This window comes from Littorina saxatilis, linkage group LG1 (assembly GCF_037325665.1).
Source record: "Littorina saxatilis isolate snail1 linkage group LG1, US_GU_Lsax_2.0, whole genome shotgun sequence".
Lineage (NCBI taxonomy): Eukaryota > Metazoa > Mollusca > Gastropoda > Littorinimorpha > Littorinidae > Littorina > Littorina saxatilis.
This window is the reverse complement of record NC_090245.1, coordinates 30,464,410-30,479,026: the sequence shown is the minus strand read 5'-3', so window position 1 is coordinate 30,479,026 and position 14,617 is coordinate 30,464,410.

Genomic DNA, 14,617 nt, shown 5'->3' with positions numbered 1-14,617 from the left:
CTATTGTCTTGCCTGCTCCGTGACAGTGAACAGAATGGTAGCATCAACATTCAACTGTTTCTTGGATTTGACAGAATGAGCAAAAGAAGGAGATGGGGCCAAAAATAGAGAGTGGGTCCTGAATCCATAGATTTTAATTGGTTTTGAAAAAAGATCCATTAGATTAGTGGGATCTTCTCTCATGCGGCTTCTTGGCTTAGCCCTACATTTCAAGAAAGAGGAAGTTGCAGGATCGTGGACCAAGCATTGTAAGAATATAAAAACAAAAGTGACGCGAGGTCATAAGATTAAAACAAACAAACGGTAAAATCATAAACGGCTCACGCAAAGGCTAAAAAGTTTCAATCCGAAGCGTGCAATAAATAATCTGATCAAAAGCCTCACCGGAAGTATAAAGTTTGAATAAGAAAACACGCGGACTCTAATGTATCTTTTTTTTGTAAAACAACAAGTTCAACAATTCATTATTGTGAAATTTAAAAGCTGTGTTTGTGTGTGTTCTTATAATTTTGTCAACGTATACCATTTTACCAACGTATAATCATTACACTGGTCCCTTTCATTAGCGAGAGTTAGGTTAAAAAAAAGGTTGTTTGCTTATGCAATTACCGCAGTTAAAATAAACTGTGTCTTCTGTTAGCTGCGGCCACTCACTCATCTCATACTATCCGCTCAAGAGGGCTCACAGCATAAGGACGTTGGAAAGCATGCTCAACATCTCTGTCTCTGTCTCTGTCTCTCTGTCTGTCTCCCCCTCTCTCTCCCCCCCTCTCCCCCCCCCCTCTCTCTCTCTCTCTCTCTCTCTCTCTCTCTCTCTCTCTCTCTCTCTCTCTGGCTCCCCCCTTCTCTCTTTCTTTGTGCCCCTTCCCCATGTTTTCACCCAGATTTTCGTGCTGGCCATCATATTATGCTGTGACAAAATTCCTTACCTTCTTTTCGCCCCCGGAAACAAGACGTCCGTAACATTATGTAATCCAACTGCATTATAACAAAGTTTTCTACTCAGCGCCTGCTGCTCTTCGCCGAAGACACGAAGGGAAAAAGTGCAAGAACAAATCTGATTTTTATATCTACAGGGGATCAACCTGTGATGTTTGCATGTGTTCGGCACCTGCACTTCCTTTAATTTCTGCTCTCGCTTCCGACTTTTCCCGCGCCAAAATGGCCTCCGCAGAGCCCTCATTTCCGCTTCTGTCACAATGAATGCTCCCCCAATGAGTCCTCCCGCAGGTCTCGCGAGACGAGATTTGGGGGGAGAGCTCAATAAAGGCTGAGACCTGGCTTGGACAGTGTTTGATCACGGTAACATCTTTTGACGAATTGAGGGAATGAAAGGAAGGAAATCGGTCTAGAAACTTTTACGTGAAAAAGTTTGAAATAAAAAGAAAAGTGTGTCACAATGTTGAGCTTCTGTCTGGTGAGTCAAGGACGAATGTCTGGGCTTTAGTGCTGTTTTTGATGGTGTCATTGTAAAGGTTGAGTGTTATAACGTGGTGGGCTACACACGTGTGTTTGTGAGTTTGTGCTTTGAACATTATTGGTGGCTTTGTTTGATTCCCGTAATGGTAGCAGTCACTCCAAATGAAACAACATTGGTTGTTGTTCTTGTATTGTGTTGTGTTGTGTTGTGTTGTGTTGTGTTGTGTTGTGTTGTGTTGTGTTGTGTTGTGTTGTGTTGTGTTGTGTTGTTGTTGTTGTTGCTGTTGTTGCTGTTGTTGTAATTGTTCTTTTGGGTGGTGGTGGTAGAGGTGGTGGCGTTCGTGGTGGTGGTAGAGGTAGTGTTGTTTTTGTTGCTGCAGCTGCTGCTGTTCGTGCTTTCGTTTTGTTGTTTCTGTTTGTTTACATGAAAGAAAATAAAAAATAAAAATCCGATTTTGGATGAATCCCCTCATGCTACACATCCACACACCCCCCCCCCCATCCCCATCCCCAGCCACCTTTGCATTTTTCACCAACCCAACCCTACCCTAAACATGGCAACCCTTTCTTTCTTAACAAAAAAAAATTCACACAAAAAAGTTATTTGTCGAACATTAAAGCACCGCACGCATCCCCTCACCCCTCTGCGTGCAGGGAAATTTCAGGACATGATGTTTTATTGGGACCACGCGCAAAAGACCTAATCGATCTCGGGTCTGCGCGCGCACGAGGTCACGTGCCATTTCGAACGTGAGTCTCGCGAGGTTTGTCCCACGAGACTTGGTGTGATGCTATCTGCAAGTCGGGGCACAACTTCGGTGGCGTCACGGTAGTGTCTTGAGAATCCGGGAGAGTTTCTTTACGGAGCTGATCGTAATCGTAAGAGACACAATAGCTATTTTTTTTAGGAGACATCCGATTTGCTTTATGTTTGGCTGTCGTAAATGTTTGTGTTATTTTGTCAAACGTAAAGGTTCACTTCAACGAATGAAAGGTTCATGGAGAACACGACGAGTGACTTTATGCAATTTCTTTTATTGTGGCAAGAAAACAATGTCGTTTTTAGATAAAAAAAAAAATGTAGACAGTTAAGACGCGAATAACTTAATGGTAAATAGAAAAGACTTAACTCATAATACAACTTGTAATATACTCGTTACAAACTCTCATTTCAAATAAGTCTGGTCCCTGTTCAGCCCCGCGGCAGGTGTTTATTTTGTGTGGGTTATTTTTTTATTTAACACCCCAGAAATGTCTCCACAGATGACAACCCGGTCACAAAAGTCATCAAGTTCTATACCTTCTTTCATTCCAAATTCAAAAGACAAATTAAAACTGACAGAACCTTTAAAGGCACAGTAAGCCTCCCGTACACCATCACAGATACTGTCAGGATTATACACACAGTACAAACACCCTTTCATTTAAACACTCACCACTTGAGAACATCCTAGGTGCCCTCCGTAAAGAGCGAGCAATTTTCAAAGAATTTATTTTTGCGTGGTTTATCTTACCCCGGAGCCATCGTGAACCCGTGTGATCCAGTTTCCCCTTTTCACAATGCAGTCGTCAGTTAGTAATTTGAATGCGACTCGCTGTGAGCTTATCTGCAATAGCACGTTATTATGTACCTCTGACTATGCACGAAACAAACGGATGTGGTTCACAAGAATCTCTCGCGATGGCTTTTGACTGTTCAGAGGAACTGGCGATAGGCAGAAACCGTCGTCTGCCGCCATAGGCTACGAGAACCACGACCTTGCGTGACCCTGCTTCCGGGCGTTTCTTTTTTCAAACTTTCAAAACTTCGAATTGTACTGATCTTGTCTTGATGAAAAAAGAATTCTTTTATGATTTAAGAATGTTTGTGTAACAAGCTGTCAATTTATTATTTAGATTTTAAAAGTTAGGTCTAGCGCCAAAACGCACCACGGTCCGATTGTCACTGACACAATCCGCAAAAAATTAATTCTTTGAAAATTGCTCGCTCTTTACGTAGGGCACCTAGGATGTTCCCGTTTGGTGAGCGTTCAAATGGAAGGGTGTTTGTACTGTGTGTAAAAGCCTGACAGTATCTGTGATGGTTTACGGGAGGTGCACTGTGCCTTTAAGCAATGCCTTTATGCCTGAAACAAAATTTCAGTTGCTGAACATTATAATTATAGTGTAATGTATATTTGTTCCTTTCTTTTGGACTTTTTTGTTTGTTTGTTTGTTTGTTTGCTTAACGCCCAGCCGACCACGAAGGGCCATATCAGGGCGGTGCTGCTTTGACATTTAACGTGCGCCACACACAAGACAGAAGTCGCAGCACAGGCTTCATGTCTCACCCAGTCACATTATTCTGACACCGGACCAACCAGTCCTAGCACTAACCCCATAATGCCAGACGCCAGGCGGAGCAGCCACTAGATTGCCAATTTCAAAGTCTTAGGTATGACCCGGCCGGGGTTCGAACCCACGACCTCCCGATCACGGAGCGGACGCCTTACCACTAGGCCAACTGTGCCGGTTTTCTTTTGGACTCTTAACTTTCCATTTTTAAAACGACGAATAAAAAATTCGCATCAGCAAAGAATTCGGTGATCATCAGCTGCAGCATTGTACGTATTTCTGAAAGTTTTCGATTTACGAAATGTTGTTTGCATAATTTGAGATACATCCGAACATGGTGATCCTGAACAACACACAGATACATGTACGCGTACACTATTAAACCTACACACACACACACACACTCACACACACACACACACACACACACACACACACACACACACACACACACACACACACACACAGACGCCACTAACGCGGAAGTACATACATGTTTACGCACATGCATATATAACACTTACATCTATTATTATATGAAGTCTTATATCGCGCGCGTATCTCCAGACTCGGAATCAAGGCGCAGGGATCTATTTATGCCGTGTGAGATGGATTTTTTTTTTTACACAATACATCACGCATTCACATCGACCAGCAACATCTATAAGTATGCCGTCCTCTTATTCTGCTATTAAAAAGAAGTTCTATTTTGTAATCTTGTTTTCGTGCATGTCGTTAAATTTGCTAATGATTTTCTAGTACTCCTGGCCCACAAGCGCAAGCACTCTCACTGGGAGCACTTAATGGGAATGGAAAGAGCTGCTGAAGTCCGCAAACTTTACAACTTTGTCACATCTTACACTTTTTTTCCGCACATTGATATATCCTTGTAGGTTTTTATTCATTTCTCTAATGGGCTGATGCACACACAAAAACCCAACAGAACTCGTGAAACAATAAAAACAAAGAAGGAAATAAAACTATACACAAAAAATGTAAAAACACAAAACAAAACAAAAACGCAATTCAGAAGGAAATGTTAATGGCAAACCAGAGTGAATTTGATTCGTAAATGACCCTTCAGAACACTTTAAAACGCCGGATAATTTTGAAGGAGTTCAAAATTGACAAGAAAGGAAGTGTTTATCTTTTTTTTTTAATTAATGAATTATTCCAGACACAAAAACAGTAAATTCCCGTCTGAGAGCATCTGTCTCATCATCAAAATGTTACTTTCTTTTTTTGTTTGTTTCCATAATGCATCAAATGTATTGCTTAGCAGAGAACAAAAATACCTCAAAAGTTTGCGGACAGAAAAGAATTACCAAGGATTTCTGCCAGAGAAGATGTAAAGAAAAATAGTTTGAACAATTAAAACTCACTTTTTTTAAGAAACGGTTTCTTATTCCTCCTTCGTTTTTTGGTGCAGCCAGTAAGAAACTTGAACTGTAAAGAATCGTGATGACAGTTGTTTTTTGTTTTTTTAATATTATATATTTATTTATTTTTGGTAAAAAACACACACGATTTTGTTCATTTCATTTCAGAGGGTGTACAAGTTCAGATCGTTCCCTAGGGATGAATGGGGGGGGGGGGGGTGTTCTTAATTATCCCTCTTTATGTACAGTAGATTTTTGTATCTGCCTCGAAGAATATCATCGTCCTTCAAAAACAAATGAATACCTATTGTTAATACATTGAATCAAACAAATAACGTGTATTAATTCACCCGTGAATGCAATTAAATGTATGTCAGTGAAAGCGGAACAGGACACTAAAAACAATTATCTGTTTGAACTTTATGTAAATGAACAAAACATACTGTATATATGCAATACAGAAACTTAGTGTTAAAAAAACAGTTATCGCCTTTAACGGCTGTGTCGTCTTCGCCTGACAATTGAGAGGAGTTTTTGTTGTTGCTGTTGTTGAAAAAGTGCATGACTATGGGTACGAGCAAACAGCTCTCCGCACGAAGCTCTTTGGTACGAGCAACAGCAGCCAAAGTAATGTGAAACACCTTCAAATCCTGTGTGGTTCGCGAAGTGACTGGCACTTAGACGTTCTCTCTGAGAATATGAGCTCACATAGCTTTTAGCAACTGCCTGCCATTGACAGATTCTAAAGTGTGTGTTGAAATTGTAGTTAATGTTGCAACTGCAATACCCGTTTTCAGATCTTGTGGAAAACATTGTTTAGTAGCACAGTAGTAACCAGACGTTCTCTCTTATGGTTATGATTTCCCGTAGCTTTTATATCTTAACATCTGTCTCCTCTTCTGTTAAAGTTATAGCTTCTTAAGACAGACAATATATATTAATGTCCCACAGGCATATGTTTTTGGCCTCTGTGTGCTTCTTCAGGGTGTGTTGCAACTGCAGTAACAGTTATGTCCGCAATACCCGTTGTCAGATTTTGTAAAACAAGTAGTTCAGAAGTGGTAACTAGACGTTCTCTCTAGGGATATGGCTCTCCGTAGCTTTAAGCAGTATGCACCCCCCCCCCCCCCAACTCTCCCCCCCCCCCCCCCCCCCGTTTGAAATGTCATTGTTAAAATTAAAGGTAGTGTTGTAACTGATACAACCGCAGATTTTGTGGAACAAATAGGTTAGTAGTACAGTGGTACCTGTAATAAAAGGACATCCTTGGGACCAACCAAAAATGTCCCTACAGGTGGCCTTCCATGAGGGGGAAGGATTATTTGTTAACTCAACTGAGTTGATAGACAAAGGGACAACGTAGAATGCCCTTTGGTTGCAAGGTGTTCTATCATCGGAGGGGCCCGACATTACAAGGAGTACTGTCATAAGTTGACATTTATAAAAACAACAACAAGTGTTTGAACCATACTGACAGGGGAGACAAATATTAAGTGTAAATCTACGATTTGATCAATGCTACTCTTAGACACTCGTTTTTAATCCGCTTCTTATGTGTCACACAGAAAGCAAAATATCCCTATTTCAAGTCAGTAGCAACAAAAGGCGGACAGCATTAACTCACAGCGGTGACCCTAAACATGATTGTTTTGGACATCCAATTAATCGCACGCGCCGTCTCCGCTCTTCAAGCGTTAACTCCCTTGAGCAGACGCTTCACGCATGCGCAACGCGGAGGCAAGATGGCGGCGACCGCACTGACTTTCCGACCGTGTTCACAAATTATCGCGGAAGACAAAACGGTTGAAGGAGGAACGAAAACAAGCCATACGTCAATCGAGCAACTGCCACCTTCAGAGTCTCGAGGGAGGCTTACCAATTACGGGCGAGGACCGAAAACCTGCTCACGGAAAGCGAAGCAAAAGAGAGCTATAGTTTCTGACAGACCGTCTGCCTTTTGCAGAGAAGAAGGGAAGTCACTCGTGATTTATTGGGTGATCCATTGCTATCTCTGGAGACGGTGGTCAAAAAAGGGACAATATTTTGTCGGCGGAGAGAGAGTAATCGTTAGACTCTCCCGCAGGGCGGATGAATTATGGACAGAAGCACTATGTCTAATGTTCTGCACGGGCCTGGATTGTAAGGCAAGAGGATGTTGGATTTTGCGGTTTCTCTTTTTTGATGGGCGTGGTCAGGTACTCAGTGGGTCTACAACGTTTTGTTACTCATCAGGATTTCTCGAGACATGTTTGTTTTTGTTTGTTTGTGTTTTTAAACTCAGACTAGTTCCAAACGACTCGAAAATAGCACAAGACGAAAACAAACAAGCGCTGAAACAAAATAGATTCAAACAACACAACGCAACAGAAAAGCAACTAAACAACCAAACAGACTGTGTAGTCAGTTAACACAACTGAAAGTTTGACTGAAAAAATGAAACTTGTTAGCATGCAGGTAGTTGCTACTTTGAAACGGATTGTGAAACTTTAGGTGTATTCACGGACATATATATAATTATATATATCCGGGAAAATGTCAGTTGAGTCTTGCAAAAACGTGCTTCGCTTGCGTCTTGTAAATAGACTCGTAATTACATTAGGTTTGGGTGGGGGGGGGGGGGGTGAACGTTACAAATATGGTGTATACAAGATCTAAACGATAACGACCGTTTTGGAATCGTGTAATGGGCTCTGTCAATACATTCAGGAAACCCAAGCTTAAATCGCCTCTTTTCATTTTGGAATGTCTTAAAGCTTAATTAGTGTATATATATATACTGATTTCTTCTATAGCAAACAGTCTCAATTACGAACTGCTTTTTTTTTATTAACAAAGATGGTGTTTTTGTAACGAAATATCCACTGTGCAACACAATCCTTAAAAAGTAAATAAAACCTTGAAAAAACAGACGAGGACGATCTATTTTCATCTGTGTCAGCGTTTTGCTTTCTCGTGTTAACAATGACGCAAAACCAACCTAATTATATAAGTGAGTCCCTTGATATTCATCCGCTTGGTCTTGACTGAAATACAAGCCATATAAAAAACCACTCGTGTTGTAACCTCTAGAGCTCTATATATATATGTCAAGGCTGTAATAGGATGAGGCCTTCTTCCAGTGCGCAGTGGGACTCTTTGCTGACTTGATTTGATTGTCTGCTGACTTGATTAACATACGAGCCTTCATAGACCTGTGTCAATCAATCAATCAATGAGGCTTATATCGCGCATATTCCGTGGGTACAGTTCTAGGCGCTCTGCAGTGATGCCGTGTGAGATGAAATTTTATACGGCCAGTAGATTGCAGCCATGTCGGCGCATATTTACCTTTCACGGCCTTATTCCAAGTCACACGGGTATGGTAGACAATTATTAACTGTGCCTAAGCAATTTTGCCAGGAAAGACCCTTTTGTCAATCGTGGGATCTTTAACGTGCACACCCAATGTAGTGTACACGGGGGGTGGTTCGGACACCGAAGAGAGTCTGCACACAAAGTTGACTCTGTGAAATAAATTTCCGCCGAACCCGGCTGGGATCGAACTCGCGCTGACAGCGGCCAACTGAATACAAATCCAGCGCGCTACCAACTGAGCTATATCCCCGCCCCACAGTTACACATTAATTCAGTTATTCGCACAGAAAACTGTTAGGCCGTTGATGGTTAGTATGCGTCGATGTAAGAGCATGTTATTATCCATTGAAACCCCGGTTTGCCCGATCAGTGGTGCCGAACAAGATGATTTCCATGACGAAGGGATTTGATGGTGTCTTTTACCATACGTTTCTCAACAATTAATGACAGTGGGTTTTTTCTCGAGTACACACACACACTGACACACACACACACACACACACACACACACACACACACACACACACACACAAACAAACACTGACACACACACACACACACACACACACACAAACACACACACTGACACACACACACACACACTTATGTATTCCTTATGGTCTCCAGTGTCCCAGACTTTAATCACTTCACATGCTAACTATTCCCAAAGCTTAAAGTCGCGAACACCTCGGTTGAAAAAGCGGGCAAAAGACGATCTATTATCACCTCCGCCAGCCCTCGTGAAACCCACATCCCTCTCACATCGGTCACACATGCCACTAGCACCTTCCACACCTCTCACCACCCCTCCCCCCCACACACACACACACACAGACACGCCACCCCTGCATCCCTTGCAACGCACTCCCACCCATGCGTTTTCCCGCAACCCAATAGACGATGTTCGGAAATAACTCTGTCAGGTTTGTACGGGTGGGAATGAGTGAATATATAACCTTGCTTTTCGTGAGTGAAACTTTCGCACGTGACGTAATAGGTCAGTCACTAGCGAAGGGTGTGTCTGACACGTGGACAAGGAGCACGTGTATAAAACTTGCCTCACTAAAATCAATAATGTGGGGCGGGGACGTAGCTCAGTTGGTAGCGCGCTGGCTTTGTAGCCAGTTGTTCGCTATCAGCGTGGGTTCGATCCCCACGTTCGGCGAGAGATTTATTTCTCGGAGTCAACTTTGTGCAGACTCTCTTCGGTGTCCGAACACCCCCGTGTGCACACATGCGCACGAAAAAGATCCCAAGTTCACAGCGAAAGTCTCGGGGCTTGGAAAACACGAAGACACGCATGCATCATCTCTCGTCTCTGATTATCATGATCGTATTTCGATACTTTGACGAGACAAACCTGTTATGTTATTGCGCAACAGTGTGACTGTGAGCACCAGGCTATTCGATGTACAGGGAGACTACTCTCCCCACTTCCTCTCGCTTGCTTCCTGCATAAAGATACGAGCACATGGAACGAAGACTCCGTGTTTTATGTCGAATCTTTGAATGTATGCTACGCATAACACAACATGGTGGCAGCGCAAGGTAACTTGAAACCCTACGCTCAACATACGTGCTGTTGGCATTCTGTGAGTACTCTCTAGTCTAGTGGAATGAACTTTTCTTTGCGCCGAATGTAGGGAGCAGTTCCTGATCCACGACTGTCGTACAGCTGTGTTAGCTATCGTTTGACGAACTTTGACTTTTCTTCGTGTCTTAACAACACACGTTATGAGAAATGGCAGAACATCGTGATAACCAACCTCAACAACGTCACACGGCCAGGGTGAATCCTCCCCCTCCGTTAAACGTAAAGAAGGGAGGTGACGACTGGAAGATGTTCAAACAAATGTGGAACAACTATTGCGTCATAACGAAGCTAGAACCAGAGAGTAACGCATACAAACGAGCGCTATTCTTGCATACACTGGGACCTGATGGTCTAGGAGTGTACAATGGTATGCACCTTGAGGAAGAGCCGACAGTAGCGGACATCATTGCAGCATTTGATGCTCACTTCATCGGGAAAACGAATGAGACCTACGAGCGATACATGTTCAATAAGAGGGAGCAAAGGCCGGATGAGACCGTGGAAGAGTACATAGCAGCATTGAGGACTCTTGCTGCAACTTGTCACTTCTGTGATTGCCTAAAAGACAGTCTCTTGCGAGACAGGATTGTCTTAGGAATCCGAGACAGCTCGACAAGAAAAAGACTACTCCAAGAAGCAGATCTGAGCCTTGAGTTGTGCATCGACATGTGTAGGGCCGCAGAAGCCACATCACAGCAACTAAGGACCCTGAAAAGGGAAGATGAGACTGCAGAAGCATGCAGTGTAGCTCAGAAGCAAAACCAAAGCCGGAACTTCGGGAAAGTTATCCACAACTGCAAGTTTTGTGGACAGAAGCACCCTCTGAAAAAAGAACTGTGCCCAGCATGGGGGAAAACCTGCAAGGTCTGCAAGAAGAAAAATCACTTCGGAGTGGTGTGTGCAACTGCGAAACACAGAAAACCAAAGAAAGTGAATGCAGTTGGATTTGATGAAACTGACAGTAGTGAAGATGAAACTCTGCTTGCAGTGAATGGAAGCAGATGCCGCCAGAGCAAAATCATCAAAGCTGAGATGACAGTGGATGGGAAAACCATAGTCTGTCAGATTGACTCGGGTGCGAGCGTGAATGTCATGCCAAAGAAATACGTGAAGAAAACCAAGCTCATGACTCAGTCCAAGACGAAGCTACATACTTACGACGGGACAGTCATTACACCCTTGGGGAAAACACAGTTGACACTGACAAACCCAAAGAATGAGAAACACTACACAGCTGAGTTTGTAGTAGTTGATGAAGACCTCATGCCGCTAATAGGGAAGAAAACGTCTGAGGATATGAATCTGATCACCGTACACTACGAGAACCTCGAGAGCATCATGAACGTTGAGCAAGACCAACTCGCAAGTTTTGCTGATGTTTTTGAAAACAGTGTAGGAAGTCTACCTGGGGTCGTTCATCTTGAAGTTGATGATACAGTGGTACCAGTCATCTCACCTGCCTGTCGAGTGCCGTTTGCCATGAAGTCAAAGGTGAAGGCAGAACTGAAAAAACTGACTAAGAGTGGAGTGATCACAACCGTTGAAGAGCCTACAAGCTGGTGTAGCAGGATGGTAGTCGCCACGAAGAAATCTGGTAGTCTACGCATCTGCATTGACCCGAGACCGCTTAACAAAGCACTGAAAAGGGAACACTACACTCTGCCTGTCCTGGAGGACATCCTACCAAAGCTAGCACATGCCCGTGTGTTCTCCAAACTCGACTTGAGCAACGCATACTGGCACGTACATCTGGACGAAGAATCCAGCCTGCTGACGACGTTTCAGACTCCGTATGGTCGTTATCGATGGAAACGACTACCATTCGGCACCTGCGTCAGCAGTGAACTTTTTCAGAAACGACTGGATCAAGCCATAGAAGGACTGAATGGCGTGATCGGAGTTTCTGACGATATCATCGTCTATGGAGAGGGAGACGATGATGAGACAGCTCAAGCAGACCATGACCGAAACCTACACAGATTGTTTCAGAGATGCAGAGAAGTAGGAATGAGGCTAAACAGAGAAAAAGCGGACCTGAACAGAGCTGAAATCTCATTCCTAGGTCATCTCGTGACGAGGGACGGCCTAAAGATCGACCACGAGAAGGTCGAGGCTGTGCTCAAGATGCCGGAACCAGAAGACGTGGAAGGTGTCCGACGCTTCTGTGGATTCGTCAACTACCTGGCAAAATTCTTGCCGAAACTGTCTGACGTTTTGGAACCCATCAGACAACTGACTCGAACTGATGTGGTCTGGACCTGGACACCGACTCATGAGAAAGCGTTCAAAGCAGTACAGAAGCTAGTGACAGAAGCTCCAGTGCTAGCCTTCTACAAGCCTGAAGAACCTATCACAATCCAATGTGATGCAAGTCAGACCGGACTTGGTGCTGTCTTGATGCAGAATGGCCGCCCGATCGCATACGCCAGCAGAGCACTGACAGAGACAGAAACTAGGTACGCTCAAATCGAGAAAGAGATGCTGGCCATAGTGTTCTCCTTGGAGAAGTTCCACCAGTACACATTTGGGCGCCAAGTTGAAATAGAAAGCGATCACAAGCCTCTAGAAGCCATTCTCCAAAAACCCTTGTCTGCCGCACCTCGGCGACTCCAAGGTATGATGCTACGAATCGAGAACTACAACATCACTGTCCATTACAAGAAAGGAAAAGAGATGCACCTCGCTGATACGCTTTCACGAGCATACATCAATGCCCCCAGCCGTCAAGAGGATTTTGAGTTCGTCAATATGGTGAGTTTCCTGCCCATCCGGGAGGAAAGACTGGCGAAGCTCAAGGCCAGGACGGAAAACGATGAAAACCTCCAGCTTCTCAAGACGACCATCATGACTGGTTGGCCTGACGACAGAAACGATCTACCAGCCACCCTCACTCCTTATTTTCACTTTCGTGACGAAATGACAGTTCAAGATGGACTCATCTTTAAAGGAGAAAGAGTCGTCGTTCCTGAGTCTATGCGTGGAGAGATGAAGACAGCTGTTCATTCTACTCATTCTGGAATTGACGGATGTCTGAAGAGAGCCAGAGAGTGTCTGTTTTGGCCCGGCATGTCGGGAGACATTAAGAACTTCATTTCAACCTGTGAAACATGCAACACTTACCAAAGCGCCAATCAGCCAGAAACTCTCATGCCACATGAACTTCCTTCTCGTCAGTGGGAGAAGGTAGGCGTCGACCTCTTCGAACTCGACGGGAAAGACTATATGGTGACCACTGACTACTTCAGCAACTTCTGGGAGATTGATAGACTTGAGAACACTACTTCCTCTACCATCATCAAGAAGTTGAAAGCACACATTGCCCGCTATGGTTCCCCATGCATTCTAGTCAGTGACAACGGTCCACAATTCACCTCGGAGAACTTTCAAGAATTCGCACGTTCTTTCGACTTCGAACACAGAACGTCAAGTCCCTATAACAGCAAAGCAAACGGAAAAGCTGAATCATCAGTCAAGACTGCAAAGGCTTTGCTGAGGAAGAACAAAGAAGGAGACCAGTTCCTTGCTCTACTGAACTACAGGAACACTCCTAGCCAAGCGACCGGGACTAGCCCAGCACAGCGATTCTTCAACAGAAGAACCAGAACACTGCTTCCAACAACAGCAACACTCCTGAAACCAAAGGTAGACTTAGACGCCGAAAAGAAGAAGCTGCGTGCACACCAGAAGAAGCAGAAGACAAACTTCGACAAAGGAGCCAAAGACCTACCCCCTCTTGAAGAAGGCGACACTGTACGTATGCAGCCCTTTACTCTAGGCCACAAGAAGTGGACGAAAGCTGTCGTCACCAAGCGCCTCGATGATAGGTCATACGAGATACAGGCCAACGGCTCGCTGTACCGTCGGAACAGAGTCCACCTGAAGAAGACTGCTGAGAGCGCCAGCCCAGAACCATCAGCTGACTCCGCCTGCAATCGCCCGCAGCAACCGCCACCTACACCATGCCCTACAGCTACTGAGACCACCACTACGCCACAGCCGCCGGCGAAGATGACCCCGCAGCGACATCAACCAGAGGCTCCGGTGAAGCCGTCTAGCCCCAGCAAGATCCCAGTCAGCACCAGATCTGGCCGTACAGTCAAGTGCCCCAAGATGAAAGACTTTGTATATATCGCCGATAAATGATTCGAAGCGCGTGTACGGAAACAGCAGTGAAATGAACATTATACAGACTCTTAATACTCAAAGTCGGTATTGTTTTGAATTCGTTTCGAGCTCGTCCGTCGTTAGAATGTCGTGTCGAATTCGCGTACGCGTATCGTTTCGGAAATCGTTTCGAATTCGACTGTTATTTCGGAGTTTTGTTTATTTGACTAAGCGCTCGAATTTTCTTTAAACAAAGAGGGATGTTATGTTATTGCGCAACAGTGTGACTGTGAGCACCAGGCTATTCGATGTACAGGGAGACTACTCTCCCCACTTCCTCTCGCTTGCTTCCTGCATAAAGATACGAGCACATGGAACGAAGACTCCGTGTTTTATGTCGAATCTTTGAATGTATGCTACGCATAACACAACA